We start from the raw sequence: 8,396 nt of genomic DNA, 5'->3' as shown, positions 1-8,396 counted from the left end.
TCCCCACTTCGTGACCTCTGTCAGGAGTCCCTTCGAGGCTCCAGACAGGACGGACATAACAGAGAGAAGTGCCCAGAACCGTGCCGATGAAATGTTGAGATTTGCAAAGAAACTGATAGCCAGGCTGCCTGGCTATATATTAAAATGTCATCTCTACAGTTTGGACATGACTCGCTTGTTTAGTTAATGCTAGAGGGGAAAACAGAGTTTGTTCTCAAGGGAAAGAAGCAGACGGAGAAAACAGGCATGAACAGCTGACAATGTTCCAGCCACTTTGTCACAAAGAGCTGAATCCACCATTATTAGAACCAAAAATCATCTCCCAATTCACTTCCCCTGAAAATGATCCTGGGCTGGAGCAGAAGTGGCTGAAGCCCCCTCAATATGGAGGCCAAGAGCTAAATTCTATTCTTTTAACTTGGGCTTTTAGGAAGGGAAGCAGTACTTCTTAATATTTGTTACACATTAATAATGTTACACATATGTTACACTATCCTACTGAGTCTTTAAAATATTTCAATATTTTCTTCATAATTTCTAATTTTACACCTACCTGTATTTGTTTCATTTGTGTAAATGGCATAATAGATCACTGGCATATATCTTTTGTAAGGATGTAATGCCTTCATTGATCTCTTCAAAGATCCTAAATTCACATATTTTCAAGTCTTTTTCAAAATTTATTATTATTTTTTCTGGAAAAACTCATAGTTCAATTATTGATTTTATTGGCTGTTTCTTAGTGTTAGATTTCTTTATGAATTTTAAAACTGGGTTTACAGGGATCATCATATGTAGGAGTATTTTCTCCCTGCCTTTCTTTTTCTCTATGTATTTCCCCCTCATGGGTTTGAGGTTCGAGCTTGGTTCTCTTGAAACACTAAGCTACACGTCAGGCTTCCTTTCACAAGCCAGGGAACCTCTTCCCCAGCTTCCGGTTGCGAGCTCTGAGCTTGGCTCTGGTTCCCACGCCTCCTGTAGAGCACCTTTCCCCTCTGGCGGGCTTCTATCCAAGCTCACAGCTCCTACTACCTACTTCCAGATCCAGAGCCTCAGCTCAGCCCCTCTTCTTGGCTTCGCATTTTTATTCTGTTCCAGGACTGTGGGGAGATACACACACACACACACACACACACACACACACACACACACACACATATATGTATGTATGTATCTCATTTTTTAGTGTGGCTGTGACTTATAAAATTCTCTTTTGTGTGTTCATTATCGTTGCTATGTGTTGGATCAGAGGGGGCTTTGTAGCATTCACTTACAATGCCAATGAATCTGGTGACTGGGAATAGGAGTTGGGACTGAAGTGGGAGGTAAAAACTAGGCAATTAGGTACAGTCTGGAAAAGTAAAGAACCTGAAGAAATGATGAGTTCAAGCATCACTCATGAGTTGATGTGCAGGAAGCCTAGTTATTAAGATGGAAAGAAAAACCATGGAATTTAAAGTTGGGTTCAATGGCCATGACTTCCTAGGTCCTCCCTCTCCTTCCTTTCTCTCAAACCCCCACTCCTTCACCCTCTTTTATTCTGGTGATCATCCATAGGGTGACCAGCCATTTTAGTTTGCCTAGGATGGTTTTAGCACTGAATGCCCTGCTTCCTAGGAAAACCTCAGTCATAGGAATCTGGGATGTTTGGACACCTTAACTCTGTACCATTCACTTTGTGAGCACTAACAGAAAACTTCCAATACCAAAGTAACCTTATGAAGGGGGGAGCTTGAGCAACAATAACAGAAGGGCTAAGAAACAAAAGTACAGAAGTAGGCAATGGGCCTCTGTAGTCTTTGCTTAGGTAGAGGAAGCCACAGCCCAAGAAATACCTTTCACTCTGAATCCAGTAGAAATATAGACTAGAAAGAGATGTTTGAAGTTTGAGATTCTCAGAATTTACTTGCTTGGAGAAATTTGAACCACCGATGCAAATGGTGTTTATAATTCCTTTTATATTGGATTCAGAAATTACTTGCTTGTGCAAAGGAAGATTGTATAAGTATTATTTAATTTGATTTCTCGGTAGTCTTCAATTCAATAAGGCAGCTGTCATTTTTAAAGTATCTTGTATTAGATAATATTCCATTGACTCCATATTTATGATCAGTGATCAAAACCAGACATCATTTTGTGCTCGCTTCAGTGGTACAAATACTAAAATTGGAATGATGCAGAGAAGATTAGCCTGGCCCCTGCACAGCGATGACATGCAAATTTGTAAAAAACCATATGTCATTTCACTCTTTTCAAAGTATCTTTATCTCAGAAAAACACTGGCCAGTTCTACAGCCACCATCACTGCAGCTAAAAATAATGCTGCCAAGGTTGCCCTTGACTGTCAGCAGTCATTGCTAACACAACACTAATTCTGGTCAGACGGTGGTGGAGGTTGGTGGTGTGTAGCAGCAATATACCTTGAGTCTGGGAATGAATTAAGATTGATAAATTCAATCTACTCATGGTTATACGATTTCTCTTTACAAAATGCCCGTTGTTCCATCCTCCTTTGCTACTAGGAGTAAAGTGTTACCAGCTGGGACCAATGAGACATAAAATGAAAGTTGGCTGGGAATTTTCCAGGAACTGTTTGCTTTTCTAATAAGGACAGACTTGCAGAAAAGCTTGCTGTCATCCCTTTCTCCTCCTTTCTCCTCCATCCTATATGGAGGGGATGCCTGGAAATAAGGTAGCCACATCAAGTCTATGAAGCAATGCACATGATGAAGAAAAGCAACACACCTATTAAGTCAGAATGTGAAGGAAAGAAAGAGCCTGAGCCCTTGATGATGTGGTTAAACCATCCCGGAGACCGTGCCTCTGGACTTCCTGTTTAATAAAAACAAATGTCCTTACCACTTAGACACCTGTTGATGCATATCCCTTCACTTGCAACTAAAAATCAATTTCACACTGAAAAGCAAAATAAATGATGCATAGTAATGACACATGGCCATGGTAGATATATGTTGCCAGACTTGTCATGGTTTTTGGTGGATTGCTTTCATTCCCTATCTCTTTATACTAAACAGGAAGCAAAAACACTCTTTTTGTCCCCCTCCGTGCTCAATGATCATTAAGCTTCAGTATTAACAAAATGTGATATTATGTGCTCTCACTGTAGTGGCCATATTTTTTATGGGAGGCTGGACAAAACCTCCCACAAGAATAAGACAATTGTTTAGAGTGGGCTGGGATGTGTACCCACGAACCTGCTACCACCTATAGAACTAAGATTCAGCCAGTGCTCAAGTGGACAGTGAGCCCAACCCAAGGCAGTCAAAACAGTTTCTCTGTTGGTAGAAGGATAGATCCTACCTTGATCAAGGATGAGTAAAAGGGTAAAAAATGAATGATATGAGGAAATGCTGTAGAAAAAGGTAAACAGAACATCATCCCAAAGATTCGGAGTAAGAACATGCCTCCTGATTTATTGAAGGAACCAGAAGATTTGGGGCAATGGATGGTATCCTTCTTTAGGACACACACACACACACACACACACACACACACAAAGAAGAAGAAGAAGAGGAAGAGGAAGAGGAAGAAGAAGAAGAAGAAGAAGAAGAAGAAGAAGGGCAGAAGGGAAGGAAAAAACCCACAAGAGAAACCCAAATTGGGGCACCTGGGTGGCTCAGTCAGTTGAGGGTCCAAGTTTGGCTCAGGTCACGATCTTGCGGCTTCTGAGTTTGAGTCCTACATCGGGCTCTGTGCTGATGGATCAGAGCCTGGAGCCTGCTTCAGATTCTGTGTCTCCCTCTCTTTCTGACCCTTCCCTGCTTGTGCTCAAAGAATCCTCAGCTTGTCTCAAAAAATCAATAAACATTAAAAAAAAAGAGAGAGAGAGAGAAAGAAACCCTAAGAAATGAGCCTGTTAAGACTGAACCATAAGATCTTTGAGCATCCTTAACCTCTGAGTACCTATTGTGGACCAGCACTACATTGGGGCTCAGTGATGGCTAAAGCATAGCTCTTGACCACCAGAGACTCATGGTGCCATGGTCCCGTTCCAACATACTAACTTATTACAAACTGAATTACAACAGTAAGCTAAGTGTTTATTTTCTAGACACACTCACTCTGTTTTGGAAAGAAATTAAATTACCACCTCCTGAGTAAGTAAATAAAGCAGGGAATGCACTGAATGTTTTATTGAGCTCTGGTTGTTTTATGCAAGATACTCTAAGAACATGCATCATTCTTTAGAAGATCTGTTTCTCCTTGCTTATGCAGAAGTGATGGAAGGTGCCAGGAAGAGAGGGAATGACAACAACAAAAGCTGCTGCCTCTGTCCAGTCAGCACATGGCCCCTGGGCTGAGCCATAAGCTCTCTGATGATTCAGATGAATCTTCACACCAGCACAGGGGCAGGTCAGGAAAGCTTACTCATTGCCTCTGATGTTGATAATGCCCAGTCCAATCCTTTCTACTTCCAGCCTTCCCCTGCCTCCTCTGAAAACTGAAATTAAGCCAATGAACTCAGAACATCCTATCCTGTCCCCCTCATCTCCAAGGAAATAGTAGTTCACAGCAGATGGGTGAATGGAGGAAGAAGACAATCATTTCTCAACCTATTATTTAAGCTCTTCTGACAGGACCCTGCCTGCTGCACACATTGATGGACCAAAGGATGAAAATGAGCCACGAGCTGGACCAGTTACAGAGCACCACCAAGCCCTGGGCACAACAACTGGGTAAGGGATAGACATCTGACCCAGTGAGGCCAATTGTAGTGTGTTTTTGGAATTCATAACCTCAGGACCACAGCACAGTTTTCTCTGTGGCAGAGACTAGCCACGCTGAACCCAACCAGATGGCATCTCCTGCCATGCGGAGGAGGCTGGCCTGCAGTGGAAGGAATGATGCCCACACCCAGAGGTGCAGTGTGCTGGACCCATTTCTATGTATTCCTGAGGCCCAGCCTTATCGCAACCTTCCTGCCACCATAATAGTCTTCCATTTTCCTTTGAGTCTATGTGGGTTTAAAGTGAGTTTTGACATTTACAACCAAAGGAGCCCTGGAACTGATTGTTATATTTGTGTGTTTTAGTTTTCCAAAGGAAATTTGTTTTCCTAATTATAAAAATGATACTCATAAAAATTTAAATATTGGATAGTTTATGAAATAAAAATTATTGTAATTCCACCACCCAGACATAACCTTTACCTATTACTATTCTTCCAGGCATTTCTTTTCAAATATAGATAGATTTACAGAAATACAATTTTATAACACAATATTTCACCTACAAACATGTTTTGGACATTTTTATGCAACATACTTCTAAAATTTACATTTTGAAAATGGTTGTGTAGAATTTTATATTAAACTATTTTTTTAAGCTTCTTTATTTTGAGAGAGAGAGGGTGCACATACGTGCACACGAGCGGGGAAGGGCAGAGAGAGCGGGAGCGAGAGCATCCCAAGCCAACTCCTTGCTGTCAGTACAAAGCCTGAGGTGGGGCTTGATCTCATGAATTATGAGATCATGACCTGAGCCTAAATCAAGAGCCAGGCACTCAGCTGACTGAGCCACCCAGGTGACCCTATACTAAACTGCTTTAATATAGTATTTATATAGTTGGTTGAGCATCCAATTATTTTTTAAAAAAAAAATACCTATTTATTCTTTACAGAAAGAGAGAAAGCATGCATGCTGAACCACCCAAGCTCCCCAAGTGTCCTACTCTTGATTTCAGCTCAGGTCATGATCTCAGGGTTGTGAGATGGAGCCCTGTGTCAGGCTCCATGGAGCCTGCTTAAGATTTTCTCTCTCTCCCCCTCTTCGCCCCTCTCCCCTGCTCATGCTCTCTCTCTAAAAATAAAAAAAATTAAACTACTTTGATGAATGTACCCAGTCCCCTTTATGAACATTTAGGTTATTTCAAAAGATCCACTATTATCAAGGACACAACAGTGAACATATTTGAATATACACTTTGGAGCATTTGATAGATTTCTCACTCTTAAATTTTAATACTTTTGTTTGTTTTGGCAACTTTCCCCGTTGCCAATCAATTTCATATATGCCCTCTTGATTCGCTCCTAATTTATTCATTCATAGTGTCAACATTACTGAGAGTATGTTATGTACTAGCCATCATACTAGATTTTGGGAAAACAGACATGGGTAAGTTTTTGGTTTTATCCCTAAGGATAAAGAAGAAACTAGCATCTATTGAAATCTGACTCTGTGCTAAGTATTGCATAGGTTTACTTCATTTATTCTTCATTAAAAAAAAAAACAAAACGCCAACCCCATGCAGTGTATTATCTTTTTTATACAAATGGAGAAAGGAAGCTCAGAGAGGTTGAGTGGTTTGTCTAAGATCACAGTTTGTCAGGGCAAAGCTGGGATTCAAATCCGGGTCTAACTTCTTTCTATCACACACAGGTTAAATAAAGAGATGTGAAAACAAAAGACAAAACCAAGCTGCAAATGCTTTGTAAAATCTGAACAAAAGACTGCAATTGGTCCACCAACCGCAATGATCTACTGAGGCAGACCTTAGATCAGTCTTTTATCTGTAGCAAGCAGCTTTTTAAGAGTCCAGGTTAAAGGGTCAAAACCAAACCGTAAATGATTTGCCTGACACCACACAGCTCTTGGAGGCCCTTGGTAAGCCAGAATATTTGCCAGCTGGGAAGCTGGGGGAGAGAAAGAGGCTGTTTCTAAGTAGCTCCATTTGGAGAAGCTAAAACTAGCAGGTTTAATGCAGGTTTCCTGGGACGGTCAGAACAGCAGTCAGAGAACAGACGGAGCCATTTGAAAGAAAAGCTTGGAAGAAACGGACAGACTGTGAGGAGGGCTCAGGACTCAGGCTGGTGAGGGTGACCCCCTCAGTGGCCTCATACCATGACGAAGTGACACCCCGGCATAAGCCAGCCTTTAAGATCAGCATGTATTTCACTGCAGCCGGCGCATGGAGAAGCCTGGAAGTATTGCTTACCAGGCACGGGGCTATAACAGCTCATTAAACTTGGGCAGTTTGTGACTTATGCTGAGGGCTTTAGATTTGTCTGGATGAGATCCACAAAGCTGACCCTGTGATGTCAAGCCAGGAAGAACTTGCCCAAACTGACAAGCCTTAGCGGTTGCTTTCCCTAAGAGAAGACCTGCAGCTCGGAGCACGGGTGCACAGGGGGTTTACCTGAGGGGCCGGTATCTCCACCCCTCCTCTCCTTGCACGTGTTCCAAGTGGGCCCCTTGTCCTGTGGCTGACTCCACTCCCACCCCCCTGCCACATCATGGCAGAGCGCAGTGACTTTTCAATCTATTATAAATCTTGACTGGAACACCGATAGATACAGCAAATGAAACTGGAGCTGTTCCCATCAGAGCGGGAGTCAAGGATGCAAGGCTTCCCTTCCTTTCTGAGGATATTGTTGGGTACACAGTTTAAAAGCCACTGACATCGCCTGTATTTAAAGTGAGGGCACCCTGGTTCTAATCCAGGCTCTGCCACTTAGAAAAAGTGTGGCTTTTGAGAAGTCATTTAACCTAAGACCACTGTTTTCATTTGTGAAATGAAGGTAATAATTTTTGTCTCCTTCAGAGGTTAAGGTGAGCAGCAAGTGCAGTCAGTTAGGGAAAGGCAGCTGTAAAAAGCCATAGAAGGTGACATGTTCCTTTCCTTGGCTTCACATTTGCACAGCCCCAGGACTTCCCCGCATCTTTGCGCTAGAGGACAAAAGCACACCCCTTGGAAACCAGTGTCATCTACTTACTTGTATGGTTTCCAAAGAGAAATAGACAGTTTGAAGGTTTTTCTTTGGGTTTTTCTCCCCTCCCTGTTGTATTCTTGGATGGCCCCCTGAACTTTTCTCTGACAGACAGACGGACCTGCCCATTTCGGTGTTTCAGTCCCCCACACCAGGAGACCAAACCTGCTGCCCTCAGGCACACAGTGTCTTCTGCAGCAGGCACACCACGGGTGCCAGCCCACGGTGTCACTTAGACTCTCTAGGAAATCCATTTTAGCAGGGAACGCCCAGGCCATTTCCTCTACTTCTCCAAGCATACCCCAGGTTCATACAAAATAAAAATGCTGAGTCTCTTCTCAGAGTTATATAAGAGAAACTGTGACTTCTGGTGGTTCTCCTGTCACTCAGGACTTTGTGTTACAGCACTATGTGTGGTAGTGATAACACATCCACTCCGGGCCCTCCCACTGGCAAAGATCAGAGATCTTGGGGAATAGTGGTTTATCATGGAGGCTCTTCAGAGGGACCATGTCGATTCCTCAGAGTCCTGGATGACTTAAACTTTGGCCTTGATTTGGAGCATGCTCTAGGAAATTATGTTCTCAGCTGCCTACACAGGTAGGACTTTTCTTCTATTGCCCGACATTCAAGGTGGGTTTTAAAACTTATCAAGGTGACTTGAGTTGTA

General features: G+C 42.6%; 1 non-coding gene across 1 annotated transcript; it reads left to right on the top strand.

Moving 5' to 3' along the window:
- Positions 1-2,136: 2,136 nt before the first annotated feature.
- On the top strand, positions 2,137-2,243 carry LOC115288775. The gene has a single exon (XR_003907179.1). It is a non-coding gene; the product is annotated as a U6 spliceosomal RNA (small nuclear RNA).
- The last annotated feature ends 6,153 nt before the right edge of the window (positions 2,244-8,396 follow it).

This window comes from Suricata suricatta, chromosome 3, assembly GCF_006229205.1.
Source record: "Suricata suricatta isolate VVHF042 chromosome 3, meerkat_22Aug2017_6uvM2_HiC, whole genome shotgun sequence".
NCBI lineage: Eukaryota > Metazoa > Chordata > Mammalia > Carnivora > Herpestidae > Suricata > Suricata suricatta.
Note: the sequence above shows the minus strand (reverse complement) of the source record. Positions and strands in the feature narration are given on the sequence as shown.